We start from the raw sequence: 17,242 nt of genomic DNA, 5'->3' as shown, positions 1-17,242 counted from the left end.
TATTAATAATCGCATTTCTGCAGCTCCAGATTTCTTTCTGTCCTTAGTTTTCCTTCTGGTAAAATCACTTAGATTCATTTTGTGGCAATCGATAACAAGGATCAATGGCTGTGAAGGAAAAATGCGATGGGGAGGAAAGGAAACCACAGAGAGGAGAGACAGCAGGAGAAAATGAGGGAATAAAAAACAGAAGTATGTTGACCCTTAGAAACAATATAGGACTGTCCAACTTTAACACCTAGGGGCCCCCTAACTTTTGGAGTATTTCTGGATTAAGTAATGTAGGTAGTACAAAAGAACCCGCGGTCTTTAGACTCAAGGTGGTCCATTTAAATCCCTGAAGGCCACATTGGTGGGTTTCAGCTGGAAGGCAATGCTGTAGTGGGGAAGAAGGGCAGAGTATTTTTGTCTTTGTAGGAGATGAGCCCATGAATTGGACCACTAAAAGCTTCATTGTAATACCTGTGGTATGCAGGCCTTCCAAAAAGTCCAATTCTGTTTAACGTCCTTCTGACTTCTACTTTTTGTCAAACTTTACCACTCTATAGAGGAGCCTGCTGAGAAACTTTCACGGCGGGAACACAACTGATAACCAGGTGTGACCACTTGTGATATGGCAGGATGAGGTTTTTTCCTTCGAATTCTTCAAAATCAAAACCTATTGTCCTTCGGTTACATGCCTTCCTTGAGCACCGGTTTCTGACCAGAGCATAGATGTGCGGACTGCCAAATAACATGGAACAAATTAGAGGCATATGGAGAAATGTGTGAATTTAAAAGAGCAGAAACACATTGCAAGAGGGCCAACAAAAAGAGGGTGATGTAAATTGTGTTGACTAGGGGGAGCGTTATAGAAGAAGCTGTTTGGTAAACTGTTTCATATTCTCGATTTCTTTGGATATTCTAAATGAATTGTGCATTCTGTATAAAGCTCAGAGCTTATAGGCAAGTGGAGTAATACTGGTACCTATTACAGAGCATCGTAATGCTGAAACATTCCATCCATTTGCGGTTTTAGCCGTTGTGTAATTGTAGATGCCAGATGCTAAATTGGGGCATTTCCATGCAACACCGAACAATGGGATATTTTAACATCTGTCCAACAGACAAAGGGTGCTGCTGATGTGACTGTCCTGATTAAAACAGGACACTTGGCTCTTATGGAGCTGTATCCCGCAGCAGCTTTGGGCTGGAAAGTTAATAGAACGGCCATGTAATGGGAATTTAGAAAGCAAGAGAGGAAAAAGACAGATCGTAATAGGAATGGTTTAGAGAGATAATTGAAAGATATGGTGTTTGACAGGACATGGTGAAGCTGTAAGACAATCGGAGCGAGTAAGAGGGCAGACGGGAAGCTGGTGAGGTTGATTGTCGGACATTTAACATGATGAGGAAATGCTCTGTATTGTATGATAGATGGATGGGGCTGGTTTGGTGCCAGGTTATCATCTGGTTAGATGAAGTTATAGTTAAGACGGTCTGCTATATCGGCAGGGATTGTGCCTTAATCCAGCATAGTGAGTGAATTTTCCTTTGCTGTGGCGTCTTTGACCCTTATCCCCCCCTTCCATAAGATTTCTTCGGTCATTGGCTTGTTTGTAACCCCCTATGCACACGCACCTTCCTAATACCCCACTGTGACATACCCCCCTGATTGATTTTGCCCCTCTCAGGTTGCTTTTGGGTAAGCTAGGTACAATATGATGTCTTGGCAGGAGAGGGCTGGCAATCAGCAGCCTGGGAATCAATCTTTGACAAATCCAAAAGTGCATTAAAGAGGTAAAACTATAGAGCAGCACATAACGGAACCAGTCAGGGTATAAACAATGTCTATATGATTGTAGGGAAAAGCTTGTGACAGCTGCACAAAATCTTCAAATCGGAGGACCCTAGGGGCAAGCCCCCCCTTCTCTATAGCAAAACCCCCCTTTGGGAAACTAAGGCAGGCACCTAAAATATGAGCTAAAAGCAGAAAGGCAAAGTGCCTTTGTTCTGAATTTAATATGTCTTGCTATATATATGAAAGAATTCTAATTTAGAACATTAGAACTGGAGGACAATTATGTCGATAGATGAAATATCTCGTAATGCGTGTGCATCAAAGATATTTACTCGGTGATCAACACTGCTTAGATCGGAAGCGAGTGTACGCGAGGACACTAGATCACACAATCCTGCCACAAGCTCGCTTTACTGGATGAAAGTGTTAATCCACCACTGAGCCATCCTTCGGGCTTCATCTGGCTGACTCGGGCCCATCTGATAATCCTTCAGATGAATGATTGGCTTCTGTCAAAGTCCATATCTATCCTGCTGCTATCAGCACTCCTCATCTTAAAGCCCAAAAAGGCTCTTCTGGGACACATTCTACTTAAACCGTATTTCTTCATTTTAGCAAAAAAGGATTTGTAATACCTGCTGGCTTCATAGAGCCATGAAATAAATCTGAATCTCACCTCCAAAATTAAAACGTACATTTATATTTTGGGGTGGGGAGATATTCCGATATCTTAACTTTGTGTAAGATTTAAATTAAGCTGAAAAGTAGCTTTCAAATATTAGGTAAAAAAATCTATATTTTTCTTATCCTCCACTGGTGTCGTGCATTGTACACGCGTGTATACGATACTGTTATCTGAGATGGGGGAAAATATGGTCACGTTACAAAATTGTGATGGGAGTAGAATTGGTAATACAGGAATGTGTTCTCTGAAGTATAATGTGGATGAGGGTGATCGCAGTCTGTGCCTTTGGTGGCAGACGGGTCCCATTTACTGCCTGGGCTGAGGGTTTTCACGGACGGACGTGCTGCCACCTAGTGCTAAAAGGGAGCTTCCCGCAGCTATGCTTAACATCTTTAATATATATTTGGATTATGTGTTTATATTAACACTTCAATTAATTCTTCCATACTGTTGCCACTTACCGTACCCCAGTAAATATGGGGGTCACTTTCTCCTGTTTTTGTCATGGACCTGAAAGCACCACCTACCCTTCTAAATATACAGCCCAAATGCATTACAAACTGGGATGTGAGCAGCGATGCAGTAGATAACCCCTACATAGTCTATAGAGTATACGTGCATATATGTAACTGCAAATGTGCGTGTTGGTGGGAATGTGTGTTGGCACGGCATATGTGTTAGCATAAATATGTGGTTGCCCGTGTTTGTAGCATGAGTATGTATGTGTTAAAAAGTGTTAAGGGGGCTGCAAGGGTCAAAAAGTGCTAACTCTGCCCACGCTCTCCGCATACAGTACGCAGGAAGAGAAACACCACTTCTGCGGGTACGTGGTGTGGGCAGGGGCAAAGGCAGACATTTTGGGGTAAAGATGACATGGAGCTGTTTGGGAGCAAAGCTGTGGGGGGGAGGGTAGAGCAATTGTTGCCCCAGGGCCCTGTGGTTTCTAGGTGTGCAGTTGAGCTCCAGCCTTGAGGGATGACCTCCTGCCCTGCTCCACGGACTTGGGCAGCACAGAACTCTGTGCTGTACTTTTGCCCCACTTCATATTCTCTGCCGCCCAATAAGTCTTTTCTCCTTCTCCAGACATAGAAACATTGATTTAGAAGCCGTTGGGGGTGTTCAGAATGCTCAAATTCTCGGCATTCTGCTTGATATTCCAATGAGCTGGCATCAGTAGTTAAATCTAAGCAGGACTGACAAGCCTCGGCTCATCTCCCTCACTCTTTCCCATATGTCTCCAGGCTACATCACCAATTGATATTCATCACAGTGAGTCACAGTGTTTAGCTAAGGAATATTATGTGTGAGATGAAAGGTGCTATGGTCACAATGCTTCTTACAAGAGCTCCTAATTACATCTATCAATTCTCTGTAAATGAAAGGAGTGAGATGCCGCTCGCTTTTCAATCACATTTTTCTTATCCCTTGAACTGGCGTGGGGTGGCGGGGGGGCATCAAATGCATTGTGGAAGAATGCCAGTCAAGGGATCTGCTGTCTACAGAAGGGTTAACACATCCCAGAATGTGACTGGTGAACTGTATTCTATATTGCCATAATTAGAATGATATTCGTAGCATGAGCATAGGGGTAAAGAGCGCAACCTAAGCTGAAACATTTTAACGTTACAATTGTAGAAGAGAAAGAATTGAGGCGCATTCAGATAGAATGTCGCTGATACAATATACACATTCTAAATATTAGGATAAATCCTCATCAATACACGCAAAGTTTAGCAAAAAAGTATATTTTTCCCCGCCATTAACTTCACGGGCATATTTCGATCCATAGCCCCATTTGCAGACATACCTGAATACGAATCCCGCCATGTTGACGTTATCATGGAACATCCACTCTAAGTATTGAAGGTCCTACATTCGTAGATGTGATGAAGTTAACATGGGCTTTAGGCAGCTGCTCTTGGATCTTTAGCCCCCTTCCCATGAATACTTGGGTTCTTGGGTTTGAAAATAAGAATCCTACTTGCACCGTCCCACTTAGAGCACCGCATGGACCATAGATCTTTGCGTTCCTAGATATGATTATATTGGCATGGGCTTTAGGGCGCTAGCCTATTGGCTTACGACACGTGTTCTTCATATCACAATATAGTACTTAATGAGGGGCAATGTTATATTTATTTTGACAGTTTTATAATGCCAAAACAGCCACCGGCAGCTGGCTATATATATTTTATTAAATGTGGCCAGAGCGTCTCATTAGATGAAAACCATTATTTCTTCCAGTGGAGCTGAAAATGGTTTACCGCCACAAAACAGAGCGAAAAGTAATTGGGATTGTTCAATTCACGGACTAAGGAGCCCTAAGAGAGGGTAAAGTTTTTAGAAGAAAACAATTTGTTACATCAGGATGGTCCATCTGTGTCCTTGAGGGCCGTTCTTCTGCCAAGGTTTAAGAATTTCTCTAATTAACATATAATTAGCTAATTAACTCTGCGGCATATACCGCTAAGCAATGTATTTAATAATGGGTAATGGTGACGGCGATTTTTCACTTGTCCACTTTTCTGCGCCAAGTAACGATTTCGGCAAACGAGTTGTTTTTCTGGTACTTCTGCAACTTAAGTAACTCTTTCTAACTTGCAAAACAGCCTAGCAATAGATTCCCATCCTATTATAGAAACTGGGAAGCCTAGGATCTGATGGCAGATCAGACCCGTTTGGCCCATCTAGTCTGCCCATTGAGCTGTAGTTTGTTGAAATAAACTTCTGTACTTTGTTAAAAGGGTTAATAACGAACTCCTTACTAGCAGTCCTCAATGTGTCGTGTTAATACTGGAGCGAGTACTGTGTAGATAATCGACCTAAAGACACATGTGACCTCCAGGAACCTCCTAGATAGGTTCAAGTACCTAAATAAATGGAAATGTAAGAAGCATTTCAGGTCAGGCTTGATTTTCTCACCTACTGATGAGCCAGACAGGGCTAGGCATTGGGTTCGAGCCCCCACTGGTTTACCCAGCTCAACCGGAAATTGTGTTCGATTTCCCATAATCGCTCTTTAAACTGTAGGCTAGTTTTATGTATGGCTTTCAATGTGCATTCAACTTCCACAGGGCAATTTCTGCTATTATAAGCCCTGAGTCAGAGTATAAATGACTCTAAAGGCTTTAAGAAATGATGCATTAAGCAACTTTAAAAGCCTCCAGATTGGAGTGTAATTAGGAGAAAATTGAAGAATTTTGCGGTGATTATGAAATATATTTAGGAAGCTACAACAGCGTGGTGCTACAGAAGTATTTGTGCCATGTTTTTTGTCCATTACGGTACTTTTAATATGCGAGTGCTCAGGACATTTATTTTATGTAATTATAGACCTACTCAATATCTACCAAGTGTACTTAGAATGAGATCACATCAGCCGTAGACACCCATTGAGTTCTGTCCAGGAAGGAATGGCTGTAGATCCACCAACTATATGGGTGCACCAGGCTGGTAGGGATACCACCTTTGGGTTCTCCATTGTTATTGAGGAAATTCATGCGGTGGGGCCCATCACATCTTATAGAACATATGGCTGGAAACCCAAGGACCAGACCCACTTTGTTCTCTCTCCCGTTATTTCTATTCTAAATCCCAGCCACACATGGCCGACCCGGCCCCCTCCCAGTCCCTAGGCTGTTAAATGAAGATGTAGTTGGTAAATTTAGGGGGAGAGTTCTGGGAAAGTTACCTTGTAGGGACAATGACTGGCTGCAGTGTAGGTCTGCGATGGAGAATGGGATATAATGCCATTGTGTTGGTAATATATGGGTAAACAAAGACTATATGTATCGAGATGTCAGCTGGTTCTTTTTTAAGGCTTAGATACCTGTGTTGAACAATGTTCTACAAGGAGGAGCATAACAGATAATACAGCTATGGATGTCATAAGGGATTTAAAAACATTACCTTATGTCCAAAAATGCACCAATGAAAACCATACAATTTTGTTTTTTTACCAGAAATGGTTTAAACCCTGGAAAAGGCACTAAACAGTGTTTCATTTCATGTAACGATCACAGGCAAGGACTTTGCAAGTAACCTAAAACTGCAACATTTCTAAAATAGTAACCTTGCTAGAGCCTAACCTGTTCAGCTGCCGCCAAAGGTGACGTCTAATGGGGGATGAGTAACCGCGCAGATCTCGAGGAAAGAAAAAGTTAGTATGGGTGCTCCCATGGTCGCCACGTAAGGGGGGCTTCTAATAATGCTTGTGTTGTCTAAACAGTGTGCCGCTGTACTGATCCTGAAATGTGATCTGAAGCCACATGTATATTTAACTGGTAAAAAAAAAAAAAAAATGGCCGCCGGAGATTAAAACCATTAATTTAATGATTAAACACAATTTTTCAGCTGCTCAAAGTATTCCCCGTGCCAGTGCAATTGAAACTGCTGAGTAAATGGAAACGGGGCTTTTTAATTCACAAACAGCCTGACACGCAGGGCCGTCAGAATTTAATTTAGCAGTCGGTCCAGACTCTTGTCCCCGATTTCCATCATCTCACTGTGAAAAGACATAAAACTTCATCATCTCTCTGGCGTGGGAACAGAAGGTGGACGGACACAGCTCTGAAGTGCTCATTTAAAACCCTAATGGGCAGGCTTGAAGTATTAGTCCCGTAGCTTAGGGTTTTCAAAGCATAATTGAGTTAAACAGACTTATTATTTGGAGTCTGGGATTTAAATGGTTCGTTCTCTGAAGCCCTTCTGTACCATTAGTAACATGAATTATATACAACGCTCAATTACAAACTGCAGACGTAGCAAGGCTTTCCTTGCCGGGCAAAACGGGGGCTTAGCAATGGAAATGATACTTGTGGTTTGTTGGCAATCATGCCTTAAAAGAGAAGCGAATGCCGGCATTACCGTGGCGTTCATACTTCACTTAGGCCAGGGAGCACGCTCTTGTTTGGATGAACTGTTTTTGTTGCTGAGGTTCCATAGATGCCGAGATAAAGTTGACCGAATCCTTTGAAGAAATACAGACTTGGGTCAAGGTGTAAATGTTTATTGTAAATGGTGGAGTAGCAGTCTGATTATATCTCCATTGTCTGCAAACCTCTACAAACTCCTCTTGCGGGCATTCAGACAATGGTAATAAAGGGTCTTTAACATGGAAGCCATTCACTGATGAATGGGGGGGGTGTTATCTTGTGTGACTTGGGCTGGTAAATGTTCATCCATCTTAATGTCTAAAGTCAGTCATGAAGCCCCAGTTGCTTCAGTGTTTTCTGGCTGCGTTATATTTTATGGAGCTTATTGTTCTTTGATACCAATGGCTAATTGTATGGGACCATGGGGGTATTTATTGGCCTATTCATTTCACACCATCATATTCTGCAGGAATGCGGAATGGTCCAACACGACAACAAGCAGTCCATCCCACACCAACTAGGAGTTCCAAAAACAAAAGCTGACAATGGTCAGATCCATGTAGCTTTGTCCTGCACCCAGACACTGAGATACAAGAATAACGACACTGATGAATGTATCCATGCAAAACTGTTTTTTGCGTATATTTACTTTAAAATGTTTGGTATTTTAAAAGTAGTTTTAACATGGAACAAGTTGTTAGACCTAATGTAAGTGCGTAATGTCCGGCTTCGGTGGCTTTTCTTGCGGCAAATCACGTCATTCCGTTTTAATATTCTGCCCGTATAGGTAAAATCTCACTTAATGCTTTAGCACCATCTAGCGGACACTGCTCTGTATGACTCTACGACAGGTGAACCGTTATTATTGGGACAAAGCCGAGGCGTAATAACAGAGGGGGGGTGCGTGCGTCTCCGTCTGGAGGACTAGTTAAGGCACGGGGGGGGGTCCCATGTCTCAATCCAGAGATTCCTCTTCTCTGGTTTCCAGTTCGTTCTTCTGGGCTTAAGATGTTAAAATGTTGATGTCATGATACGGCACACGGTTCGTCGGCAGGGAGCAGGAAAAGACAGATGTCTTCCAACGGACAGATCTTCCTGCCTACTCCCCAGCTGGGCCTTGGAAACCAATGCTAAATAAGCATGCGCAAGTCCGTATCCAGATTTCCTCTTCTCCTTCGGTAGCGTCCCCTTTGCAGTCTTTTATGCCCATATTCCCCTTTCATGCCTTCTCCACTTAGCCTTCCCACCGCCAATTCCTTCCTCCTTCACAAACCATATTCCTGCATTCCTATGTCCCGTTTATTACTCTATTCCCGTTTTGCCCCTTCATATCACTTACCTACCCTGTCACCCTTTACTAGTTAAACACCATATCCTTATAACATATATTTTTTTGGGATCGGCTTATATGTGGTTATCTCGCGAGGGACTAGTGTCCTCTAAGTGCAATCTTGGCTTAAAGGTGATGTTCCACCTCCTGAATTCAACACTTCAGAAATGTATTAATCCTATCCGCTTAACCAGACATTGGTCTGTTTTCTCATATTTAGTTTCTGCCAGGAACGCTTAATTGCCATGTGACACAAAAGCTGCCACCCATAGGTTATTGCCATAGAAACAAAACATACAATCTGCTCCGGCTTATTTGCTTTACGTACCAGGCGTTGCAAATGTTTTGTGTTAGTGGAACAGTACCTTTAATTTACAAACTAGAGTAATTATGATATACATTTAATAGCAGCCATTGTTCCCGAAATATTTTGATAAGGGACACTGCACCCATGTTAAAAAAAATAAATAAAAATAAAATAAACTTGTAGTATGTTCTCAGCCGCCACTGCACAACCGAGAGCTCCTCGTGCTTTATTTTCGGCTATCCGGAAGGAATCTGGTTAAATGAGTGTGACATTTACCTTATCTGCGTGTGACCTGCTGGTTATCGCGCTATAATATACTCTGTATGTGTATTCCCTGGCATCCATTTAGCTAATAGGTGTCTTCGAAAGAACGCGATAGAAGGCCAATTCCTAATAATCGCTGCGCGATTGAATGTATCTGTGACATTTTAAAGTGGAATTGAGGAAATGACCCCTGTATTTTTGTATTAGTTCTGCTAAACTAATAGGCTTCGAACGCGGAATCGGCCCTTAAATACACTAACTTGAGTCAGCCGAGTCGAAATTTATAATATTGCATAAATAAATGTCAAACTCTGTTACAGGACGTGAATGTTTTTTTTTTTTTGCTATGTTATACTATGGACTATTCCTAGCGATTGATGAATTACATTTCTGGTCTTTATTGCTGTGGGAATAATGGCGTGCCTGCATTAAGTTACAGGGAGTTTTTATTATTTTTTTTTATTCATGTTATTTAGGCGAGGGTCATTCTGTCTCTGGGACCGGTTGGGGGATGGCCTATGCAAGAACACCAGTGCCTGAGACAAGGCCGTTGGCTCGGACACATATAGAGGTCATTGGTGCCTGAGATACATTAACTGCCCCTGGGCCCAGCTAAGCTGTAAATTATTCCTTGCCCTCTAGTGGTGAGCCAAGAGTACCGTGATCCTGATGCCTGTTTGCTCTCATGGTCCATGGGTTCAGTTGAAGGTCCATGAGTTCAGTTGAAGGTTCCTGGGTTCAGCTGAAGGTCCATGAGTTCAGCTGAAGGTCCATGAGTTCAGTTGAAGGTTCCTGGGTTCAGCTGAAGGTCCATGAGTTCAGCTGAAGGTCCATGAGTTCAGCTGAAGGTCCATGAGTTCAGCTGAAGGTCCATGAGTTCAGCTGAAGGTCCATGAGTTCAGCTGAAGGTCCATGCGTTCAGCTTAAGGTCCATGAGTTCAGCTGCACCGTAGTCATGCCTGCGGAGTCTCCAGGTGAAGAGCTGCTTCCCCAGAGCTCCAGGTCACTCTCCTTTTTCTCCATGGAAGAGAAACGGTGTATGATTCTCCACTTGCTCTCGACCTATTTAATACTATCTGGGGCTAACCCCTCCCACAGCTTTTCATATAACGTTACGCGCGTCACATTAAGGGCCCTAGATGGAGAGCGCCGGGTTGATGAGGCTGTGAATGATATTTACGTTTTAATTGTATTTTAATATATCCACATTTAAAACGTATTACAAAAACATCACACAGTCACCCGGACGGCGGAATCTGCCAGTCTGTGGAAACGGGGAAATGGCTTCATTTATTCTCGTTTGCGCTTCTAATGAATCTGCACTTTTATATTTTAGTCGGGAATATAGAACACCTCCCAAGCTTCCCTATTTCACAAGGACCAGTCCCTCTATGGGACCCAAATCCTTCTCCTGATGTTCCTGTGTAATTCTGATGGGACCCTGGGAAAACCTCGGTTTTTGGGCCCCAGATAATTTTTTTTATATATTTCTGCAATAGAAGTGTATAAAAACATGTATATATTTGGCTATTTACCATTTCTGGGATTCCTGGTGTGTTTTCATTTATAAATGAAAGGCAAGTGTGGCAGAGAAAAATATTTACACGTTTAATTGTATATATTTTCGTTGTTTACAAACAATACAGTTACGCATGTATGTATTCTGAACAGGATACGTACTATCTGTACTTCCTGCTGCAAAGACCCAAACCTTAATCAGTCGTCGGTCTCGTCTTAGATTCAGGAGACATGTCTATCCCGTGTATGTTTAAATTCCCTTACTGTATTAGCCTCTATTACTTATGCTGGGAGACTGTTCCACTTATCTACCACTCTCTGTACAGTAAAAGTTCCTATTAAAGTGAAGCTTTAATTTTTTCGATTGTCCTCTTGAATACTGACTCGGAAATGTCACGCCTTATTAAGTTGAGTATATGTCTCACTCAATTTGTACATCCTGCCACTCAGACAGGAAGTGCCCCTTGGAACAAACCGTTAGTGGCATAGGGGAGGTGGGGTCTAGTATTCTCATTGAATGACAAGCAGTGGGGAAAGGGGCAGCTGTTTTGGCATCTGCCTTCTGATTAAGCTGCCCCTAGGTACCAGTGGGTTCTGTGGGCCTTAGCCATACCTAACCACACCCCAAAACCCTACAGCTGGCCTACGATCCTCACAAAACTTGGGACAGCTATCCAGGGCAGCCCCTGAGGATCAGAGGACCAGGGCACGTGGATTACATGCAGGCGTCCCTGGACAAATAGCCCGTTTAGATAATCCAGCCTTAACTGTAATAGAATCTGCATTGGAGACGCAGAAATAGAATTCGTTATTATGCCACATTTGCTATTCCTAACATCCCTCAATGCCTGATTACCATTTTACAACATAAAATTACTTTATCTAAATTGAAAAATAATACATTTTATAAGCCTCTGTGTAATTACTTCTCGTAAATATAACGCCAGCGCGTTAATAATGGCTTCTGCATTCCCAATTGATGTGTATTTAGATAAGACGCGGTTGTTACAAGCGCTCCGTTTTTTACTCCAGCTCATTGATTACACTAAAGTTTGAAATACGGCGGAAGCTGGCTGCCATCATTCTAGAAACTGCCATAAATAGTACAGATAATCAAAAGGAACACGGGCTAAACTCTGCTGATCGATACTCATTAAGTGGTTAAACAAAATAATACAAATAAACTGTTATTTAAAGCAGCCCTTGGGTGCCGCAAACCCCATTATTGCCCCTTTTTTACAACAAATTGCTGTCACTATTTTTGTTTAAAAAAAAAAAAAATTGTGGTTTAATATAAAAAAAAAAATAGACTGACCTTATTTATTTGACTTTCGTATCGTTCGTATAACTACTAATTGAGGTGGACGTGATTGCGCGTTCTTTCACTAATTTCTGAGGAGGTACGTAACCGGAATGTCCGCGTTACAATACATTTCCGGCAATTTTCAGTCAACAGCAGGAAAACTAAAAATACATTGTTTAATGGTTAACGCATTTTGTCTGGTGCGTAAGCGACACATTAGTTTGCAGGCGCCTCGTGAGTTATAAAAAAAAAAAAAGTGTTATGGAAATCTTAAACCTGTGATTGCAATGTGGGAGACCTAAAGGAGTTTTGAGGGTACTAAGCATGATGGGTATTTCTGGCAAAGGGGGTAAAAGCGACTAAACGCCCTCTTTGTACTCGGGAACTCTATAGGATTAGAGCGGAATCTCTGGCTGAAGCCTGTGCTTCCCGGGGTCTCCTGGCCGGTTTATTCTATCTCTGTGGAGGTGAGATGTTCACGCCCCCTCCCTATGTTCCGCCTATACTCCACCCACTTAGCTGGGTTACCCGCCCATTACTGTGCAAAGCCCCACCCCAGAAGAGGGAGAGCTCCGGGAAGCCTACCCCCTACCCCGGGCTCCTGTCTTTCTGCATTTTTGTATCGTTTTGTTTTTTGTATCCAACAGCAAACATTTACTCGCGCGAATAGAGCAACGGTGTGCATGTACGGTACTCAGAAAACCTCCGAAATCAGATATGGCAGAAAAGGGCTATTAATGTTCTACTCGCACAGCCCTATATAATCTACACATGAACCGGTTCCAAGTGAGCACAGAGATGTCGCCTGTTGAGCCCAGCGCTCTACTTGGCGTAGGGGCTCTGGTAATACAGGATAGGGGCTGCCAACCCACCCTAGAAAAGCTAATTAGCCTCTTTCTGTTGAGTATCCAATGCTATGCACCATCAATTGGTTGTCTTACGACGCAGGTCAACCAAAAAAATTAGGAGATGGGTTTTTTCCTTCCCCAATTATATGAAGAAAAAAAAAATTACACAACTTGGAGCCTGGAGTTTGTCAAGCCTTGCCTACACCAACATACATTTGCACTCTGACGTACAGTAACACACAACCTAACATGTTCACTAACTCGCGCTAACATTCTGACATGATACACTAAAATACACTAATACTAAATGCTGATTTACAAACGCATGCTAATGCAGAACTGTAACAAACACCATACACGCTAGCACCACACGCTATACACATGTGCATACATACAGGCTAACATGTATAAAATCAAACTGACAGTATGGACACACACTATACATGCAACACACACAAACACAGACTCTGGCACTATACATGCAACACACGCATGCAACGCACACACACTGACTCTGGCACTATACATGCAACGCACACACATTCTGACTCTGGCACTATACATGCAACACACACATGCAACGCACACACACTCTGACTCTGGCACGATACATGCAACACACACATGCAACGCACACACACTCTGACTCTGGCACGATACATGCAACACACGCATGCAACACACACACACTGACTCTGGCACTATACATGCAACACACGCATGCAACGCACACACTCTGACTCTGGCACGATACATGCAACGCATGCAACGCACACACACTCTGACTCTGGCACGATACATGCAACACACGCATGCAACGCACACACACTCTGACTCTGGCACTATACATGCAACACACGCATGCAACGCACACACACTCTGACTCTGGCACTTTACATGCAACACACGCATGCAACACACACACACTCTGACTCTGGCACTATACATGCAGCACACGCATGCAACGCACACACACTCTGACTCTGGCACTATACATGCAACACACACGTGCAACACACTCTCTGACTCAGTGAGTGTGTTGTGTGTGTGTTGTACGTATAGCGCCAAAGTCAGTGAGTGCGTGTGCGTTGTGTGTGTTGTATGTATAGCGCCAAAGTCAGTGAGTGCGTGTGCGTTGTGTGTGTTGTATGTATAGCGCCAAAGTCAGTGAGTGCGTGTGCGTTGTGTGTGTTGTATGTATATTTGCCAAAGTCAGTGAGTGCGTGTGCGTTGTGTGTGTTGTATGTATATTTGTCAAAGTCAGTGAGTGCGTGTGCGTTGTGTGTGTTGTATGTATATTTGCCAAAGTCAGTGAGCGCGTGTGCGTTGTGTGTGTTGTATGTATATTTGCCAAAGTCAGTGAGCGCATGTGCGTTGTGTGTGTTGTATGTATATTTGCCAAAGTCAGTGAGCGTGTGTGCGTTGTGTGTGTTGTATGTATATTTGCCAAAGTCAGTGAGTGCGTGTGCGTTGTGTGTGTTGTATGTATATTTGCCAAAGTCAGTGAGTGTGTGTGCGTTGTGTGTTGTATGTATATTTGCCAAAGTCAGTGAGTGCGTTTGTGTTGTATGTATATTTGCCAAAGTCAGTGTGCGTGTTGTATGCCACTGACTGCCACCTTTATTTTCGATAATCTATACACTTTTAAGGTTTTGAATTCTTTATGCTCTACACGGAGCTGTTAACGCGCATCGCTGGACATTTCTATAGCTTTACAGTATATTTGACCAAGCATTTGAGTATTGGCGGGATTCGGCATCATATAAACTATCCAGGAGGGCACCAGGAGGGCACGTCATCGCTAAGGTCTATAGTACATCAGATCTTAAAAAGCATAATCAGCCATTAATCTATCAGCCTTTTGTTATTACTGGGGCACTGGAAGGACAACTTTTTGAGGTCTTCTCAATGTCATCATGGGGTTGGCTTCTCCCACTGACCACTTTTTTTTTTGTCCGTTAATTTTGATTTTTGAGGAATGGTGTAAGACACCAGACTGTATTCTAACTGATGCCACATGACACAATTATAACACGTTTAATGTAAGGGTTCTCTTCGGCGTCTTAGCTGTTCCTATCACTGCACTCTTCTGGACAATGCTCTGATGTTCCTGGAATCTTCTGGAGCCTCTCTGTGTTCCTATGACCACTGGAACCACTTGGGCCTTTACATGCCACATCGTTAATTCCTTCAGGCTACTGCTGTCTTAAGGACCTCTTCTACCACTATGATGGGTTGATTGGCCAGGATATCCTACATGATGTTAGCCTTACACAACCTTTTGTGGCATCTCTCATTTGGACTTTGAAGCCCATACTATGTGTAGCTGTTCCTGTACGTAATGCCAGCTACTCTGTTGTGCCATATAGTGTACGCTGCTACCCCAAGCATCTTACACTCGGCCACTATGTGTTGGACTGTCTCAGAAGACTCTCTACAAATCTGCACCTTGGCTCCTGTCTGGTGTATTAGTTGCTTGCCTCTATAGATCTGGTGCCTAGTGTTGCCATTATCAGGCAGGGTTTCCGATGACTGTCGGGACGCATGTGTTGATGGTGTGGATCTTTCTCTTCCCATTGAGCTGGCTCTTATGGATTTGCCTTTTTCTTAGGTGGCACTTGGATGTTGCTGCCTTCTTTGCCTCCTCATCATGGTTACCATGTGACAGTGGGATACCAAGGTAGCTGGTCTGTATGCCTGTGCCCTTTCAGTTTTAACCCATCAGTCTTGTGTATCTTCTCTCTTTTCTACAATCTGGCTGCACTTCTCCAGTCCGATTGATAGGTGTTGATGTACTGCTATCGGTTTCTTCGCCCAGTAGGTATTGACCATGTTTGGGTAACTTGCTGTCCAGCTTTTCATGTTGTTGACTTGCTGTGATGATGGTTCTTGTTCTGGGAGATTGCTGTGGTCAGCTCCCAGGTCCTGTAGCCACTTTGGTCCATTTTATAAAAAAAAAAAAAAAAAAAACTCCACCACTTCCTCAAAGCTGCAGACATTTTTTCATTTTATTGCGAACATATTCCATAACGTAGTAAGGACATGTAAAGCTCTCTGTACCCGAAGGAACAGCTCCAGAAAAGAGGAATATTGATGCTTGAACACTTTTAATACCTGATTGTATAACTGGAGATCTATTGATTGGATTAAGTGTATGATGCCTGTTAATACCCATTTGTTTATCGAGGGATCTTTACTAAGTAGAGTTGGAAAATCCATTTTGGGCCTTTATTTTACACCTAATGATGCATTTTTTCAAAACTTAATGTATTTTCAGTATATCTAACTTTCCTGTTAAGTGATATGTACATTAAATGTGGGCTTATCGAACGTAGTTTATAAACGGCAAGCTATGTATTGGTACTAAACTCACCTAATGTATCCTCCTATATGGACATAATCTACATAAGATGACGAAACCAATCCTCTTCATTGAGCTTTTGGGAAGAGGTCAGCCTTTGTGTGTGGTTTGTAATGTCATGAAATATACAAATTGCAAACATTGTTGTTTACCACTATATGAAATGACTACATCCTCGGAGGGTGACATCAAATTATGGTGATCCACAAACCCATCCAATGTCCTTGAAAGCTAAGTGCAGATACCACAGACACAGGAAATCCTACAGGACGTCCGCCCTGCTATTCTACACAACCTTTTGTGGCATCTCTCATTTGGACTTCTGGCACAATGTAAGCCCAAATATATGGGGCGTATCTTGGATAATGAATCCCGGAAGGGTGCTCTTGGCGAAATGATTTAGATGAGGCAACTAAGAAATGCAACAAAGCTTTGAATGCTTACAAAGCAAAATATTTTAAATCTAAGAAGAATGAGATAGAAAGTAGGCTGTTTTACAAGACTGATTCTTATTTTTGTGCAGAGTGCGCTTGTCTGCTATCAATTTCTATATTTCATTCAAAGACAAATTATTGCTTTCAGTGATTTTGCCTCTAGTTATTATTCCCTTATTTGTGTTTGGGTTTTTTGTCTGCAGAGGTGTAAAAAAAAAAAGTCAAGATATTTGAAAACTCATATTATATTAAGCTCTCAGGTTAAAAACGCTGTCGCTGCATCTAAGGAAAGTCTAGTTTGTTAAACATTCTAGGCTGAATAATCGGGTTGGAGCAAATGTTACTGTCATAAATATGAATAGGACATTTTATGCTGTATGAAAGCATGTTTTCTAAGAAAAAATAAATTACTTTTTTTGTAAGAGGGGCACTCATGTAATATATATTTTGTTTTTATACGCATCTTACAATGTGTGACTTATCCACACTTTAGTATTAAAAATATATAGATTTACTGTCCCTGACGCCTCCACCAAAG

General features: G+C 42.4%; 1 long non-coding RNA gene across 1 annotated transcript in view; it reads right to left on the bottom strand.

Annotated features, from left to right (window-relative positions):
* The window catches only part of LOC128505190 (uncharacterized), an 88,908-nt gene that overhangs the window by 66,816 nt on the left and 4,850 nt on the right, over positions 1–17,242 (bottom strand). The gene's annotated exons all lie outside the window — the stretch shown is intronic.

This window comes from Spea bombifrons, chromosome 9, assembly GCF_027358695.1.
Source record: "Spea bombifrons isolate aSpeBom1 chromosome 9, aSpeBom1.2.pri, whole genome shotgun sequence".
Classification (NCBI taxonomy): Eukaryota; Metazoa; Chordata; class Amphibia; order Anura; family Pelobatidae; genus Spea; species Spea bombifrons.
Note: the sequence above shows the minus strand (reverse complement) of the source record. Positions and strands in the feature narration are given on the sequence as shown.